This window comes from Balaenoptera borealis, assembly GCF_965194805.1.
Source record: "Balaenoptera borealis genome assembly, chromosome: 8".
NCBI lineage: Eukaryota > Metazoa > Chordata > Mammalia > Artiodactyla > Balaenopteridae > Balaenoptera > Balaenoptera borealis.
In genome coordinates, this window is record NC_138865.1 from 62,930,670 (window position 1) to 62,949,663 (window position 18,994).

At 36.4% G+C, this 18,994-nt stretch overlaps 1 protein-coding gene and 1 long non-coding RNA gene across 2 annotated transcripts in view; one reads left to right on the forward strand and one right to left on the reverse strand.

Moving 5' to 3' along the window:
- Positions 1-18,994, forward strand: part of PTPRD (protein tyrosine phosphatase receptor type D) — a 2,142,992-nt gene that overhangs the window by 573,802 nt on the left and 1,550,196 nt on the right. The window lies entirely within an intron of this gene.
- LOC309634419 lies at positions 2,046-5,551 on the reverse strand. The gene is made up of 2 exons (XR_014248085.1): positions 4,855-5,551; positions 2,046-4,790 (listed from the first exon to the last, which is right to left on the reverse strand). It is a non-coding gene; the product is annotated as an uncharacterized lncRNA (long non-coding RNA).

Genomic DNA, 18,994 nt, shown 5'->3' on the forward strand with positions numbered 1-18,994 from the left:
TGCAGAGCACAGGCTGTAGGTGCGCGGGCTTCAGTAGTTGTGGCATGCGGGCTCAGTAGTTGTGGCACACGGACTTAGTTGCTCCATGGCATGTGGGATCTTCCCAGACCAGGGCTTGAACCCATGTTCCCTGCATTGGCAGGCAGATTCTTAACCACTGCACCACCAGGGAAGTCCCTAAGTACTTTTTTAGATGGCAATGAATCCATAAAATAATATGGGGAAAATTGGCATTTTTACAATATTGGGTATTTCTGTTATTAGTATGTAAGCATGGTATATCTTTGTATTTATTCATGTCTCTCAATTAAAATTTTCTCATTTTGGGGGGCTTTTGAACATAATTTATTCATTTATTATTAATGTAGATACCCTTTTTTGGTGAGCATTCTGATGCATCACAATTAAAAAAAATTGTTCAGTAAAATAACTGAAGATCATGTGCCTATAGAACCTCCTATTCCTCCCCAAATTACTTACAATAAATATTTAAAGTTCCCCTCATTATAAATCATTTATTTGGATAGCGAATAAGCCTTTAAATGCCCGCTTATCATTTCCACTGGTATCTGTATCATTGGCACAGTTTATTTAGATATTTGGATACTTTTTGTTACAGTAGCTTTCCCAAAGAAAATTATGGGAAATGACCACAGTATGTTGTTAATGGAAGAGTTTCAAATAGCATGTATAGTAGAGTACGAATGGCTATTGATCAAAGAATGGAAAAGTATATACAAAAATCTTAACTCTAGTATGTATTGCTACTTATTAAGTATTGCCTCTCAGCTCCATATTAACCCCTCAATATATGCTCTGCAATAATGAAATTTCTTGAATTATCCCTTCTTTACAGTGAGCACAATGTTAAGGTTTCTCAGTAGGGGGCACTGGGGAACATTGCAGGAGAAAGACAATCTCCTGTGGTTTCTGGCCACTGCATGGTGGGTCAACAGTGTGGGTGTGAGGACATTCAGTGATGCTCTGACTGGCCAGGCGTGCAGGACTGTCCCTCTTGACATGGACACTGACCACTGCAGGTCTCTGGCCCTACCAGGACCCTCGTTCTCTCTGCTCACTCATTCACACCCCCACCCCAGGTTTGTCTCCAAGGTCTTCCCAACACCATGGCCCTCCCAACAGAGATACTGCATGCTCTAGTTCTCCTGCCACATATGTTCCCCCATTCCCTTTGAATGCCCATGTGCCCAGCCATAAGCTATAGCTTGCCTGACTCCACCTGTGCCCATGAGGGTTTCCCCTGGTGCCTCTATTCCCTGTGCATACTCACACACTTAGCTACCAACTGTGACTCACTTGCACTTTGGAGGATTTCTTTCTACTTGTCCCATGAATATAGACAATCCCTGACCAGGGCACAACAGTGAACTCTCTCATCCATTGGGTTGCAACTACACCTTCTCTAACAAGGTCTGAATTCCAGTCTTGGGAAGGGGAGTCTTCTTCCAAGTTTGTCCTTCCTTGGGAAAGTTCCCCATATGAAGGGTATCTGGAATATAAAAGTATTCTTATATCCTATAATTGCTCATTTATCAGAATTTCACAGTTTTTATATTAAACTTCCCTGATTAAATCACTGGGTGCTTTCTTTTTCTTGATTGGACACAGGCTGCTACGTGTAATTATCTCTAGTTTGTGGCTTAATGAGTGATTCCCATTATCTCCTTTTTTAAATCTGCACTTTGAAAAATTTCTGTAGTGATCATGAATTTCTTTTGTAATAAGAAAAAAATAATATGAATAAAAAAGTAAACATATCCCCGTTTTGATCACTGCTCCATGGTTCTCAACTCTTTGTTTTAGTTGGATATCTATCCTTCTATTAGCGGTTGACTCCATAGAAACAAAACAATAGGCTTATTTAATCAAACCTTAGTTCTGTCTGAGAGGACACCAGAGAATAATTGGTGGGAAAAGGATGCTTTAATGAATGAATGAATGAATGAATGCGTGAGTTAACTTCTATTTGTGTCATTAGCCTCTAAAGGTTAGTTACTCAAATATCCTATTTTTCAGTAGTGCTATTAATAGTCTTTTTTTTTTTTTTACTTAAACAGAATCGAATGAAAATATAGTAAATATGGCTATTATTTGATGATATTTTTGTTTTCAATTTGAATATATATGGGTATGTATATTTTGGATCTCAGTGTGAAATACATTTAGATAGCCACTACTAATACAGGGCTTACTATGTAGCAGGTACTATGTGCTTTACTTATATATTATTATTGGTAGCCATAAAAAAGTTTAAAAAGCAATTGTCATTTTGAGGGGTTTAACTCTGTATAGCTTTACTACCCAGTGTTTTTGTTCTATTTTCCCTTCTTTTCGGAGACACTTTTATTATAGAGTATTTATTCTACAGCTTAGAGATTCTTTGGAAGGGCATCTAAATTGACTGTTCACTGAGATTCCAAGAACTCTGGTGAAAATGCTGTGGAACCATGCCAGGCCCCTTCGCAAGAGTACTGCTGTTGCCACTACTACTTTACTCAGAACCAGGTTACCTCTGCTTCTAACAGCACCTTCAAATGGGTGCTTTCTTTCCCTGTAACCCATTCTGAATCAAAGTCTAGCATGGGTGCATTTGACTGGCATTGAAATCAATTATCTGTATCCTACCAACAAGTGAGGTTCAGAAATAAAGTTTTTTGTATGATACATTAAAAGGATTTGATTTACAAAGACCTGTCAAAGTGTGTAACATTCAGCAGATTTCAGGCAGCCATGAATGACTGCTGTCCACTATATCAACTTGCTTTTCTACTTATAGAAGTTTACTTATCCCCAAAAACCACACAGATGTCATCTTTGTCAGAACAATGTTTATTTAGCACATGAACCACCATCAAGTTTGATTTGTGAGGATGCTGAATCTAAAACAGAAAAACATTGTAAAGAGAAAGCTATAATCAAGAAGGGAAAATGTGTCCTCCTTGACATATGAAGACTTTTTCATTTCTAGAATCTTTCCTCTGAGATCCGAACGGGTAGCATCAGTCACAAAATGAAAAACTTATTGTAGAAAAGCCTACATCTGGCTTCTAGATTCTTGTATAACCCCCCAAAATACCTACTACAAATGGGAGTCCTGATTTTTATCTTAGGGAAAAGAAAGGCTTACCTAAAAAGTCACTTTTCTATGATTATAATGGTGGAAGTTACAATGAGCTCATGTCTTTCTTCATATTTATCTATATATGAACATGAAAGTGATTTTTGCTCATTTACTGACCAGTGATGTGTATAGCATCCATACCTAGCACCATGGATAGCATATCACAATATGCTATTTTATTTAAGGACAATGTGTTGCAAGGTGATAATGTGGAGGTTGTTTGGACCATGTCATTCTATGGAGTGATTATGGCCAAAAATACATATAAAGGCCCCTGGCTGGGTGCCGCGGAAAGCCTTGTCAAGCTGAGGAAGCCAGAGCTTTCTTGGCAGAGCTCTGCACTTTGGCAACACTTTCTGGATTACAGGAAACATAGGAGCCGTGCTTCACAATATGTTCATCTGAGGAAGCTGTTCACCAAGGGGACACATGTTGTTTCAACTGAGCATGCTCAGAAGAAGTGATTTGATAAAGCAAATTATGGGCAAATTATCATCATTAATTCATTGATAATTCAACAAATAATTTTTAGCATCTACTACGTGTCAACATTGTATTTTAAAATATATTAGTGTTTGAGACACCTTAGACAAAACAAAGCGCTATGTATTTATGGACTTTTATGTTCTCACAGGAAATAGATATATTAAATAATAAAATAAATTAATTAAATATTATATTAGAAGGGGATAGTCATTATAGAAATAATGAGAATAGAGTATTGGTAGCGATCATAAAGACTCCTCTCCTTTTAAACCCCTTTATCTCAGATAAACTATTTCCCTTTTCCCACTGGCACAAATTTTAATACGCATGTAACCATATAAATAATGTAGTATTGTTTTCTGTGGTTATGTGCTTTTAATGTACTTAAATGTTGTCGACCATAAATTTCATTTAGCTTCTTACAGTTTGAAAATTAAATATATGTTTGAATTTTATGTGTCTTATTTTATTGATATCCATTAACTTGTTTCTAACTGCTATGTAGATTTCCATAGCATATATTCACTGAATTTTTCTTATGCATTTCTCTGGTAATAGGCATCTAGTTTGCTAACAATTCTCACTTCCATGGATAAAAACATGATGTAGGTCCAGTTGGCAACTTTTTTGAGAACCTCTTTAGGTTTAGGATCGCTGGCCGTAAACATATTCAGTTTTAGTGAATAGTTGAAGATTGCTCTCCAGAATGGCTATACAGACATATACTCTCACCAGAAGTACACCAAGTTCCCTTTCTCTATATCTCAGCTAAAATTTGTTATTATGTCTTTAACTGGCCACTTTGATGGGTATAAAGTGGTTTTAATTAGCATTTTTGATTGTCACTTTGAACATTCAGACTCCCTTTCTATGAATTGCCTATTAATATCCTTTGACTAGCTATCTATTGATTTTCCTGATGCGTTTTCCCTTGTTGATTTAAGAAAATTCTTTGTGTAGTCTATAAGCAGTATGTATTTTTTCTTTTTTTTCATTATTACCTCCCTAGAGAGCTTTTGTAGACTATTTTTCTTAAGAGTCTTCACCCTTGAAATTTAATACTACAGATATTTTGTGTATGTTTATGTACTAAAAGTATATCTATGGTCTACATATTAAAAGGTAAGAAATTTGTCACTCCGAAAATAACAATTGTTGCTACCTTGTTAGCAAGGCAATATCACCCTCCTTGGGAATGTAAGCTATAAAATAACAATTATTGCTACCTTGTGAGCAAGGCAATATCACCCTCCTTGGGAATGTAAGCTATAATCAGTCACTTGTTTATTTCATCTTTTAAACTAACTTGGTTCTATAATCTGTCAGTTAATTTTTATTATTCAGAATAGCTAAATTTTTATCTGTTAGTTTTTGCTGAACAGAATATTTAATTTTGAAATACTGATTTTTTTTTTTTTTACCTCACAACTTAACCTTTTTTGTTCTCATTTAATAAGCCTTTTTCCAATTGTGATTTATAATTTATTTTCCTCTCTGTCCTTCTATTCAGTGTATAAGTTCTCTTTTCACATTTAGATGATTAATACAACTAGAGTACACTATGCTCAGGATCCATTTTTACTTTTCTCAATATCATAACAAATTTTGCCAACACTACTTATCAGGCAGCCCATTTTTACCCATTCCTTTGCCCAACCTTTTATATGTACCTAATTTCCCTATTTGTGAGGATTTATTTCAGAGTTATCTGAGGGTTTTTTTTTCCACCCATAAATCAATCTATACTCTTTTAAATACTATGTTTTTGCAGTGTGTACTAAAATTTGTTTGGGTAAATTCCCTGTCTTAGAGTTTATTTAGTTATCCATAGACTATAAATTATTCCATGTTTATGTTTTATAGAGTTTGTTGAGTTCTTAAAAAAGTTAGGGTAAAATTCTAATGAAGATTGTTTTTTTTTATTTTTTATTTTTTTAATTTTTTTAAAAATATTTGTTAATTTATTTATGGCTGTGTTGGGTCTTCGTTTCTGTGCGAGGGCTTTCTCCTCTTGTTGCGGAGCACAGGCTCCAGACGCGCAGGCTCAGTAATTGTGGCTCACGGGCCCAGCTGCTCCGCGGCATGTGGGATCTTCCCAGACCAGGGCTCGAACCCGTGTCCCCTGCATTGGCAGGCAGATTCTCAACCACTGCGCCACCAGGGAAGCCCCTGAAGATTGTTTTGAATTGGCAGACTGATTTGGGTTAATTGTTCTACTTATATGTTATGATTCCATCCTTGAACTTTACATATTGCTTCAGTTAGATTTTTGATTAAATTTTTATATTTTATTATTTCTCAACGGGTAGTATTAAGACAAAATCCAAAAGGACAAACAGTATATCTATTAACAATTATTCTTTTCTCTCCTCCCTACTGGCAGCTACCGCTGTTAGATTTTTCTGTATTTTTCCAGAGGATATACATTTTAGTTCTTGAATGCCATAAATTTTTAAAAGACTTATTGATATTATTATTGGGTTTATGTTCCATCTACAGATTAATTTTAAGAGGATCACATTTTGTCATATTGAGTTTTTTTGATCCAATAATATGGTATACTTTTCCATTTGTTTAAGTCTTCAAAGGTTTGTGTCTTTAACAAACTTTTCACATCTTCTTAAGTTTATTTCTAGGTATTATCACTTCTGTTCTTATTGTAAATGGGATCTTTCTTCTACTATCTCTTCTTACACAGGGTTTAGCAATATTCTTTTCTGTAAAGGGTCACTTAGTAAATAATTTAAGGCTTTGCTGGCCAGACAACTTCTGATGTCCTTGTAGTGAAAAAGCATCCATAGACAAGTCTTAAATGAATGGTGTGATTGTGTTCCAATACAACTTTTTTAATTAAAAGAGGGCAGTGAGACAGATTTGTTCCACAGTCCACAATTTGCCTACTCATGTTATAATGAGTTGTTGTTTTTAATATGAGAAAGCTATGATTTCTGAATATCAATTTTATTCTCAGTCACCTTACTGAATTCTTTCATTGTTGATAGTACTTTTTCCTTCAGTCCCTGTGTTTGCCAACAAAACAGTTATATGATATGTAAATAGTGATAATTTTACCACTTGCATTACAATTTATACCTTTAATTTCTTCCTCATCTATTTGCAATGGTTAATACCTGTAAAATATGTGAAATAATAATTTTTTTGAGCAGTCTTGTCATATCTTTTCATAGTAGGAATACTTCTAGTGTTTCTCAGTAAGCATGCTGTTGACTTTGGGAGTAAGATGTATATTTATATTCAGAAATTTACATCTATATTCTTATTTTCTTAGGAATGTTAATGCAGAATAAAGGATGTAAAATTTTGTCAAATGCCCCATTAGTGTCCATGAAGATATTTATTCTTAAACCTTGTAATATGATGAATTATAATAATAAATCCCCTACTATTGAATTATCCTTGCTTTCTAGGAATAAATCCCTTTTGGCATAGATTACTTTCTTTTAATAGTGGCTGGATTCAGAAAAAGAAAAAAAAACAAAAAACAAAAAAAAACTTGGAAGCTTTCTCTCATTGTATCCAGAGAAAGTTTTTAAAAGCTTTGAGATGATCTTTTCTTTAAAGATTTAATATAATCACTCTCTAAAAGCTTTGTAGCATGGTAATATTTGGACACTTTCTCCATTTTGTTTTAATTTTTCTTTGTAACAGACTTGAACATTTTTCATTATGTTAATTTCCATATAATTTATACATTAATTGTTGCATTGTAAATCATAGATATTTTCATTATCTATTGCTGCAAAGCAATATTCATTTTCTCCATTGTTTCTGCATGTCAAGAATTTAGGAGTGATCTAGCAGGGTGGTGTTGGCTTGGAGTCTCATGAAGGAGTACTCAAGATGTCAACCAGGCCTGCAGTACCTTAAGTCTTGACTGGGGCTGGAGGATGCACATCCAAGGTGGCTGACGCTCATGGCTGGCAAGTTGGTGATGACTGTTGGCAGGAGGATAATTTCCCCCCCACATGGACCTCTTTGTAGGATGTTTGGTGTCCTCAGAACATGGCACCTGGCTTCCTCCAAAGTGGGTAATACAAGAGAGAACTCAGTGGAAGTAATTATCTTTTATAACTTGGCCTCAGAATCAAATAACATCTTTTGCATCATAGTCTATTCATTATAAGTGAGTTACTAATTCTGACTCACATTCAAAGGGAAGGAAATCACCTTCCGAAGGGAGGAATGTCATAGAATTTGTGGGCTTATTTATTTATTTATATTATTTATTTTATTTTAATTTTTTTGGCCAGGCCGCGTGGCTTGTGGGATCTTAGTTCCCCTACCAGGGATTGAACTCATGCCCTAGGCAATGAAAGCGCAGAGCCCTAACCACTGGACCGCCAGGGAATTCCTTATGGGCATATTTAAATCCAGCACAGCATATTCTCTGTTCTATAGTTTGCTCAGTTAGTGATGATAGAAAGCAAAGCAATTAAATTGTAAAAATGTATCTTGTTCCGTGTTAATGATTTTTTTTTTAATTAATTAATTTATTTATTTTTGGCTGTGTTGGGTCTTCGTTTCTGTGCAAGGGCTTTCTCTTGTTGTGGCAAGCCGGGGCCTCTCTTCATCGCGGTGCGCGGGCCTCTCACTATCGCGGCCTCTCTTGTTGCGGAGCACAGGCTCCAGACGCGCAGGCTCAGTAACTGTGGCTCACGGGCCTAGTTGCTCCGCGGCATGTGGGATCTTCCCAGACCAGGGCTCAAACCCGTGTCCCCTGCATTGGCAGGCAGATTCTCAACCACTGCGCCACCAGGGAAGCCCCGTGTTAATGATTTTAACAATTTGGGGAGTCTTTCAGTTCTTTATGGAGATAATCATATCAAATGCAAGAAATGGCAGTTTTACAGTCAATTTTTACCTCATATGACTTTTCACTATTTTCTAAAGTTAGCCACAACTTGGAATTTTATAATTTATAAACAGGTGATAGTGATGATAGTATTGAAGGTATTACTGTTTGTATGCACGTTTATTTTAATGTATAGGAAGCTTTCTTGAGCACTTCAAAGACCAAATTATTTCTAAAAGCCAGAGTTATGTTGACATTGATGCCTCTGACAATCTCAAAATGATACTCTTCCCAGTAATGGGGGAAAGATCTGGAAGACATGTATAATAATATCAAAACAAAGTGCTCATCTATAAACAGCTTTATAAAAATAGTATAATTTGAAATATGATATAATGGAAAGAAAGTTACAAAGTACCGCCATTATACATCATTAACTATAAAGACAAACAATTATATACATTGTAAACCAGCAGATAACTTCTGCTGCCATGGTTTTTCTTTCTTTACTGCCCCACGTGGAAGAGAAAAATCAATCAAAGCTAGTAGCTCATGTCTTTATTAAAATGTTGCATGTAAATCAGCTCTGATACCATGTTCTAGGAGCAAGGGAGTTAAAAAATTTATAGGCACAGGATACAGAGGCAGCAAGCCCAGGGTCATAGCCTGCAGCTGTTGCTTGAACAATTTTGTTTTAGCAAGAGGGGTAGAGAGGAATAGTTGGGGGCTAAGGTCTTGAAAATATTTTAAGCATAACTCTTTTACTCCCCCCCCCCTCCATGACACACACTCTATTTGTAAAACTTATTTTTATCTGCACTTCATTTTTTGGTAATATAATCCATTCCCATGGCTTTAAATTTTTTTTTTTAAATAAATTTGTTTATTTATGGCTGTGTTGGGTCTTGGTTGCTGCACACGGGCTTTCTCTAGTTGCGGCGAGCAGGGGCCACTCTTCGCCGCGGTGCAGGGGCTTCTCATTGCGGTGGCTTCTTTTGTTGCGGAGCGTGGGCTTCAGGCGCACAGGCTTCAGTAGTTGTGGCACGCGGGCTCAGCAGTTGTGGCTCACGGGCTCTAGAGTGCAGGCTCAGCAGCTGTGGCGCACGGGCCCAGCTGCTCCGTGGCATGTGGGATCCTCCCGGACCAGGGCTCGAACCTGTGTCCCCTGCATTGGCAGGCGGACTCCCAACCACCGCGCCACCAGGGAAGTCCCCCATGGCTTTAAATTTTATCTCTGACTTTGACTCCCACATGTTATGTGTTAGTAGAAACCATTTCTCTGAGCTCTAAACCCATCCATATATCCAAGTGTCTGACTCATGGGTGTCCCACAGTCATTTCTTTCTATATATTCTCTGATCACTTTACATGTAAGTCACCTCACTCTTTGTGCTCTATCATTGCTCACCTTCTAGCTTTCCTTCTAGCATTGCTCATCATCTCTATTTCATTTATATAATTATGATACCTGTTTGCAGTCTCCTTTAGTAAAATGTAAGCTTTATGAGAAAAGGTACTATATCTACATTAATCTTGCATTTTACCATCTGATAGAATAGTTACCCAATAGATATTTTTTAACATTTTAAAAATGGTGGCGTTAACTTAGTTGTTTTGAAGATACGATGTGTGAACTTGGAGCCCTGTTGTCCTACCTCTGAGGGAGGAGGCTACTGAGTTAGTTCTCTGGAACCATAAGGGCTACACAGATTATATTTTGAAAAGTATTCATTTAGAAAAGCAACATACATAAAATTTCTTTCTAAAAGATTGACATTATCATTCATTATCTTTAGAAGCTGACTAAAAATAAGAAAAGGGCTTTTATATTTATCTTCATTTTTACCACTTTGACATGTTTCATTCTTTGTGTAATCCACGTTTATGTCTCATATCACTGCTTCTGCCTGAAGGATGTCCTTTGACATTTCTTATAGCACGGTATTCTGACAGTGAATAAGCTTTAGCTTTTCTAGGAAGTATTGCATGTTTATTTTCAAAATACATTTTCACTGAGGATATAATTATGGGTTGGCAATTTTGTTGTCTTTCAAAAATTCAAATATGCTACTACTCTGTGTTCTTGTTTTTCTAGCTTGCATAGCTTCTGAGAGGTATGGTACAATTTTTTTTTTTTTTTTTTTTTTTACATTAGTGTGACTGACATGTATCTTGGTGTGTACATGTGTTTTTCTGTTTGATTAATTTTGTTTTGTTATTTATCCTGTTTAGTGTCTTCTGAGCTCCTTGGTTCTATGATGTGCTCTCATTGTTTTGGAAATTTTTCATCCAATTTCTCTACTGGTTCTTTATGTGAACTGAAAGACACTCATGATGAATTATTTGGTATTGTTCCACAACTCTCTCTCTTTTTTTTTTTTTTTCAACCATGCCACTCGGCATGTGGGATCTTAGTTCCCTGACCAGGGATCAAACCCATGTCCCCTGCAGTGGAAGCTTGGAGTTTTAACCACTGGACTGCCAGGGAAGTCCCTGTCCCACAACTCTCAAGCTCTATTCTTTTATTTCTCTCTGTGTTTCAGTTTGGATAATTTCTACTGACGTGTCTTTGATACTTTCCTCTGCTGGGTCAAGTACACTCATGTGTCTGTTGAAGGAAATCTTCAATTCATATATCTTGTTTTTATTTTTAGCATTTGACTTTTACTTATAGTTTTCATCTCTCTGCTAAAATTCCCCATCGATTGAAATATGTAATCCACTTTTTCTACTAGGTCTTTAAGAGATTTCACAATTATTTTAAAGTTTCCGCCCAACATTTAGGTCACCTATGAGTCTAGTTCTATAGATTATCTTGTGTCGTAACAAAGATTTTTTTTTCCCTTTCTTGCATGTTTTCTAATTTTTTATTTAATGCCAGACCTGAATACATGGAAAAACAGAGACCAAGGTAAATAGTATTTATACCTGGAAATAGGCATACCTATTATTCTGACGGGCTGTTAGTATCAAGGATTGAAGTAATCCAGTCAGGAGTGAAACAACATGCCATCTTATATTTGATACGCAATGATTATTTTAGATTATTTCTTTTGACTCTCATATATGGCAGCAATTCCTTCCTTCTATGCTTGTTCTTTTTGGAATTCAGGCTAATTCGTTCTCTATAACATCCGTGATCTGATGAACTTGATAAAAGTAATTTAATAGTTTTTTGTTGTTGTTGTTTTTGGCTTTTTCCCATTGTTTACTTAGAAGCAGTACTATTTCCCATGTTCTGTGTCCTAGATGAAAGCAGAACGCTCATAACATATTTTTTCCTGGAAAGATATTCTACAAATACAATTTTAAAATACCTTGTTGTGTAAGAAGAAATAGTAATTACTTCCACATTTCAATAGGCCTTCAAATGTCTTATTTTCTTTCTACCTCTTCAAACCAGCTTTTGTTGAATCATAACCACAATCAAATAAATCCAAAGTCCCTTCTTTCACACTTCTATCTTTAAATAATGCAAAGGGAAATGACAATGAATGACATTCATTCTGGGAGAATTATTAAACAAAGAGAATCATCAAAAGCTAATTGATATTTTTTTCAGCTGTATCATTGCAATTTTCATTGCATTCGCTCTCTTTCTTGTCACTCTTGAACCATGCCATTATATCCTAATATTTCTGCACCAAAGACTTTAAAATACCAAAAAGACTCCAAAAACAAAAATGAAAAATCCCACTTGTCCCTCCATTTTATAGTTTCCAGGTCTGTGATTCCCTGCTATTTATGATATCATTGTATTTGTGGATTTTAAATTTTTTCACCACTAAAAACTTAAGCATAGATCTGTGAGTATAGAACTCTGTACTTTCTGCGTGCATCTAAGCTCTTTTCCTTAAGATGTTATTTTATTGTTGGAATCTGATATTATAAATGTATTGGAGTACCAATAAGAGACTTGAGGTAAGAGCATGCACCACATTCTGTTTTACTTTCTTCTTTTATTAAGCCCAGATAAGCATTTGGGACATCTATTTGGTGTTTTCTTCTCTGGAGCTTCCAGTGCCCTATAGAACATCATAAATAGTACAAGGCTGGGAGATAAATCCACCTATCAAGGCTTGAGCTAACACCACTTCAAATATTGGGTTGGCCAAAAGGTTCATTTGGTTTTTTCTGTAAGATGGTTCTAGAAGCACTTAGTTGTCTTTAACTTCTCGAAACAATTTTGTTAGATTGTAGGTGAAGTGACAGCTGTCATATCAGCGTGCGTGTAAAAGAAGACATCAAAATTGGTGAAATTTTGTGTAGCCATTTTAATATTGAAGATGGAAGAAAAAAAGCAACATTTTTGGCATATTATGCTTTATTATTTCAAGAAAGGTAAAAGTGCAACTGAAATGCAAAAGAAAAAAAAATTTATTTGCAGTGTGTGGAGTAGGTGCTGCCTGTGACTGATCAAACATGTCAAAAGTGGTTTGCGAAATTTCGTGCTGGAGATTTTTTCCTGGAGATTTCTCACTCCACGGTCGGGTAGACCAGTTGAAGTTGATAGCTATCAAATCAATACATTACTTGAGCACAATCAGCGTTAGACCACGCAGAAGATAACAGACATACTCAAAATATCCAAATCAAGCACTGAAAATCATTTGCACCATGCTTGGTTATGTTCATCGCTTTGATGTTTGGGTTCCACATAATTTAAGCAAAAAAAACCTCTTGACCGTATTTCCGCATGTGATTCTCTACTTAAATGTAATGAAAACGTTCCGTTTTTAAAACAAATTGTGTTGAGAGATGAAAAGTGGATACTGTACAATAATGTGGAATTGAAGAGACCATGGGGTAAGGGAAATGTGCCACCATCAACCACACCAAAGGCCAGTCTTCATCCAAAGAAGGTGATGTTGTGTGTAAGGTAGGATTGGAAAGGAGTCCTCTATTATGAGCCCCTTCCGGAAAACCAACTGATTAATTCCAACAAGTACTGTTCCCAGTTAGAACAACTGAAAGCAGCACTGGACGAAAAGCGTCCAGAATTAGTCAACAGAAAATGCATAATCTTCCATCAGGATAACGCAAGACCGCATGTTTCTTTGATGACCAGGCAAAAACTGTTACAGCTTGGCTGGGAAGTTCTGATTCATCTGCCACATTCACCAGACGTTGCACCTTCGGAATTCAATTTATTTCGGTCTTTACAAAATTCTCTTAATGGAAAAAATTTCAATCCCTTGGAAGACTGTAAAAGGCACCTGGAACAGTTCTTAGCTCAAAAAGATAAAACAGTTTTGGAAAGACGAAATTATGAAGTTGCCTGAAAAATGGCAGAAGGTAGTGGAACAAAAGGTTGAGTACGTTGTTCAATAAAGGTCTTGGTGAAAATGAACAATGTGTCTTTTATTTTTACTTAAAAACCGAAGGCGCTTTTTGGCCTACCCCATAGTAATCTGCAAACTTCAGAAACTTTGACAAACTGTAATGCCCATACATTTTTAAGCTGACATCTGAATTTTATTTACTATTTTTAAATAATCATAAAAAATTCCATTTTAAGACTACTGTGTATTTTGTGTGTGTGTGTGTGCTTAAAACATATTTGTCAAAACCTTTTACCTTTAGCTATAGCTCATTCAATTTATGGAAAAATGTTCTCATTAAATGGTGAAGTTAATCCTCATTGCCAAACCAATCACCAAATCAAATTTACTGTCAGAAAAGACTGATTTCATTTTTTAATTTAAATAAACTGAATACTCATCACAGGTGCAGACATCTGTGTGTTCAAGTCTGAACTCTTCTAAAATAGGTAGCTGGGTGGCTAGCTGGAGAAGAGGGCACTGAGTCTTGCTATTAATAGTTTATCACCTAGATGACGCATGAAAAGTGCTTTTGGTGCCACAAATGTTTTTTTGGCTGCTGTTGTTGTTTTGTTTTTTTCACCCAGGGCAATGTTAAGTTTTGAGTTTGTAAATTGGGGAGGAGGACCTTCGTGAAAGGCAAGTGGGGAAAGGAAAAGAGAGGCAAAGCTCAGACACTGTTGCAGGCATGATAGATTTTAATTTTAGATAAATTATAAATGGATGCATGTTGATATTGAGAACGTGAAAAATGTTCCACTTAAAACTGGTGGTTCTCCTGTTCCATCTGGCATGCATTTATTATGTTTAGGAGTTTGTGTACCCTAGTTGAAAACTGCTATTTTAGTTTGCTTCAAGATAGATAATGACCTGAAAAGAACGCCTTCCACCTGTTTTCAGGCCCTAGTTTACTCATTCCTAGTGGCCGTAATTAACTTTACTGAGGGCTTACTCTGTGCAAAACAATAGTATATGACACAAAGCAACTGTATGGATTTGGTATTATCATTACCTCCATTTGAGTGTAGTAAACTTAGGCTTAGACATAATAATAAGTAACCCGATCAAGTTAACAGACCTTCAGTGTTAGAATCCAGGTAGTTTGACCCCAGAACCCAGGTGCCCACAGGCTATAATGTCTCCTTCAAGAGCATTTCCTAATTACCTCAACAGACTTTTTTTCCCTTTCTGTGTAGGTTGATATGATGTAGAGCAGTGCATCTTGAACTTTAATGCATGTGTGGATCACATAATGAATTTTTTTTAAATGCACATTCTGTTTCAGGAGGTTTTTGACAAAGTCTGAGATTATGTGTGTGTCTGAGAAGTTTCAGGTGATACAGTTCTGCTTGTCCTAGGTCTCTGCTCTGAGTGGCTCAATGGTTCTCAATCCCAAATGCACAGCAAAATCTCCTGATTTTGTCCACTCCTGAAATTTGGGAATGGAACACAGGCAACTTAACTTTATAAAGCTCTCACAGGTTATTCTGGACTGTAGCCAGAGTGAGAAAGCACAGTTAAATTTATATATATATATATATATTTTTATGTTTACCAAGTGATTCTGATATAGCCTTCTGTATGCCTGGAGAATCATAGGTTTAGAGCAGATATTATGATTGCTTTTCAATTGTATGTAGTGTTTTGAGATTTTTCTCCAGTGTCCCTTCTTCTTTTTCCTAAGTAAATTATAAACACCTCAAAAATAAGACTTACAAAATCCTCTTGAGTCTTACTACCAAATGAAAGAACTCAGCAAGGTCTCATTCATTGTGTGCTGTATTTATTAATTTATTTATTCAACAAATATTTACTGTGCCAACAATTTTTTGTAATGTCAAATACTACGATAGAAAATTAAAGGTGTAGAACATAGTCCCTATCTTCAAAGAGCTCACACTCTAGTAAGGGTAGAGAAGGAAGTAAAAATATGCTTTCCCTAAGCATGTATAGAAATGTTCTGAAGAGATTTTGAAAGGACGTCCGAAGCTCCATGGAGAAGCACCCAGCATAGGAAATTTACCCTGCAAATAATGGAGTAAGTAGATCTAGGTTCAGAGACCAAGTGTACGTTCATTTAAGTGGGTCACCTTGAAACAGCTATTGAAAAAATTTTTATTCTAAACCTAGTGACCTTCTTGGCCCAAGAGATGTTGAGCTGGAAGTCAAAACACCTCTTACAAAAGGGGTACAAAATTAAACACTACTTGTGTTACCGAATCAAACTTGGATCTACTTGTAGGCGCATAGTGAAGCCAATCTACTGACACAGGTTTGTGATAAAAGGAAATGCAGCATTTATTGTAAGGTACCAAACACGGAGTCCGGCCAGCTGATGCTCAAAAAACGCCAACTCCCGGAGGGATTTCAGGGAAAGGTTTTTGAAAAACAGGGGGAGGGGGAGGGTTGTGGGGTATGTGATCAGCTTGTGGTCATTCTTCTAATTGGTTAGCGGTGAGGTGATCAGGAGTCAGTATTATCTACCTTCTGGTTCCAACCACTCTGGGGTCTAAGTGCTTATAGTCAGAATATAATTAACTTCATCCACCTGGAGGCGGTTTCAGTATCTGCTAAACAGCTCGAAGAACATGGCTCAGAATATTATCTATAGCTCTTGAGGAGGAACTAAAGGCCCTTGACTTTGTTTAATGGCTAAACTATTGTTATTTTGTCTTGCTTGACTGTTTTCTTTGTTTCTGTATTTTCTCACTTCTCTGATTAAGTTTATTCTTTGGAACTAGGGAAAGGCCTAGGAGGCTAAAGTTTTTCTACAAACAAGAGGCAGGTGGAGAATGTGGGGGGTGGGGCAGGGAGAGGGTGTCTGTCGCTGGAAGGCCACATGGGGTCCTACTAGGTTTACTTGCTAAGTGAATTTTATTCACCATCCACATGAGTCTGTAAGGCAGTTTCTTTAATAGCAAAGGAGAAATATTTTTTGTAAACATTTTGGCATCATTCAATATAGGCCATCTGTGCATACTTCTGTGAGAAAATAAAATGCTTTTAATTGGTGGTTTTATATTTAAACACCTCTGGAGGCTTAAATGGTTTAAAAATAATACACTGAGGTTATGTAGTCAGTGCAGAGCTGTTGTAGATCGTACAAAATAAAACAAGAGAAAAACACCCTCTAATATATAGAACAGAGGTAAGGATGTCATCTCCGTTTTTTCTTCAAATTAAAGATGTTGAGCAAGCCTATTTTTCAGCTGCCTGTAGTGAAAGTGCTTCATAATATAATTGAAAGTGTATTGTCCCAGGCGTCACTATTTCTTAATTCCTATGATATGGACAAATCTATTTATAGAACAAACAGAATATGTGCTCTCCTCTTTACAAATATCAAAGCAATTTCAGAAGTATGTGGAAAGTCTGTGATCACCTCTCAGTTTTTGGTGGGCCCCTTTAGATGAATATATTTGCCCTGACTAGTTTACTAGAAAACTGTCCCAAATAAGATCATAAAAATAAAAATAAGAGTCCCTTACTCTGTACCAAGGAACATATTTTCACATCAATATATGCTTTCTTACCTCAAGGTGAAAAGGTTACAGCTGATCTCCAAGCACCCACAGACTGCACCTAACCTTAGGCTCATGTTCCTGTGCCCCGGGCACGTGATCTCTATAGATAAGGAATGCAGATTCTTCCTTTCTGTGTCTGGAAAGTGAGGGTTAGAACAATAAAGGTGAGTGAGGAGTTAAGGCAATTTTCTGAGTAATTCAGACCAAGTCAGTCTCTCTCCAGTTGTCATCAAAATACCTACCAATCCGTAACTTAATTATTGTTTAAAAAATTCAACCATGTTAGTGTGTGCATTCTTCCTTTCTGGTAAGTGTTAACTATATACTAGGCTTATTGGACTTTTCTAAGTTATTCTCCAGTATCAGTTTTGAGTGTGCTTCCTTTTACTTTTTGGGCTAAGTTGCGTTATGCACCCCCAACCTCCCAAAGATGTCCATGCCTTGATTCTAGAACCTATCAGTATGATATTACATCAAAAAAGAAATCTTGCAGATGTGATTAATCAAGGATCTAATGATGGGGCAATTACCCTGAATCATTCAGGTGGGCCCATGTGATTATTATAAGAAGGCGGCAGAAGGGGCAAAGTTAGTAGTAGTAGGTGTGGGGAAAGAAGCAGGAGGGAGGTATAAGCCAGGACTCAGCCATGAGGCAAAGAGTGTCCTCAGACTCTAGATGCTGACAAAAGCAAGGAAATCGCTGTTTCCTCAGAGTCTCCAGAAGGAATCAGCTCTGCTGCCGCCGTGGCTTTAACACCCCAAGACTGATTTTGGATTTCTAACCTCCAACTGTAAGGTAGTAAAATTGTTTTTTTTCAAGTCACTAAGTTTGTGATAGTTTGTTATGGCAGTAATAGGAAACTAATAACCCAATTGTAGCATAATTAGTTGCTCAAGTAATGTAGATTAAATGAAGTGAAAGAATGAATTTAGTTTCAAGTGCTAACCTAAAAATATAGCATAGGAATAGGAGGAGGTTTCACCATAGCCCAACTGTAACTGTCCTGAGGGTTACTGAAACTGGAAACAGAAGCGTCCAAAGGGACTTTCCAAGCCTCATTAACTTTGAAGTTGATTCCTCTTGAGGGGAGGAAAAGTAGGGGCGAGCTTTCACGTTTTGCAAAAGAGGTAAGGAAGAAATGTGCACATTAAATGCTGAATGTTTACTGGTTAGTGTGGTACAAAGAAATGGGGAAAACTCATGGCAATGGAAACATACGTGTGATTATCTTCTCTGGAGTAGGTCAGGATTTGGGCATGTTTTTGACTGATAAATTCTACATAATCATATAGCATAAGATGTGGTTCTGCCTATTGTCAAATGTCAATGTGGCTTGTACTACTGAAAGAAGTACAGCTCATTCAGATGGAACAGACTTTTCGTGTGAGGAATTTACTAGACTTCTTAAAAATTTCATTTTTGTGTTAATTTTTGTTACTAAAGGGAAGTTCTAGTATAAATTGCTAGAACAATTGCTTTACAAGCAACACTTGTAAAGGTGGTGTTACTTATACTGTTTTTAGTTAATACAAATTGGTTAATACAAATCATCTGTGAATGTGTGATCCATCCCAAATTTGCTCTAAAAACACTTAAGTTTTTACAGTGTTTAAGATTTAAGTACACAAAGGAATATAGGATTGAAATTACATGAAAAAAAGTTGATTCTCTGTGAATCATAGATTACCTCTTCTCTCTGAGTGAATC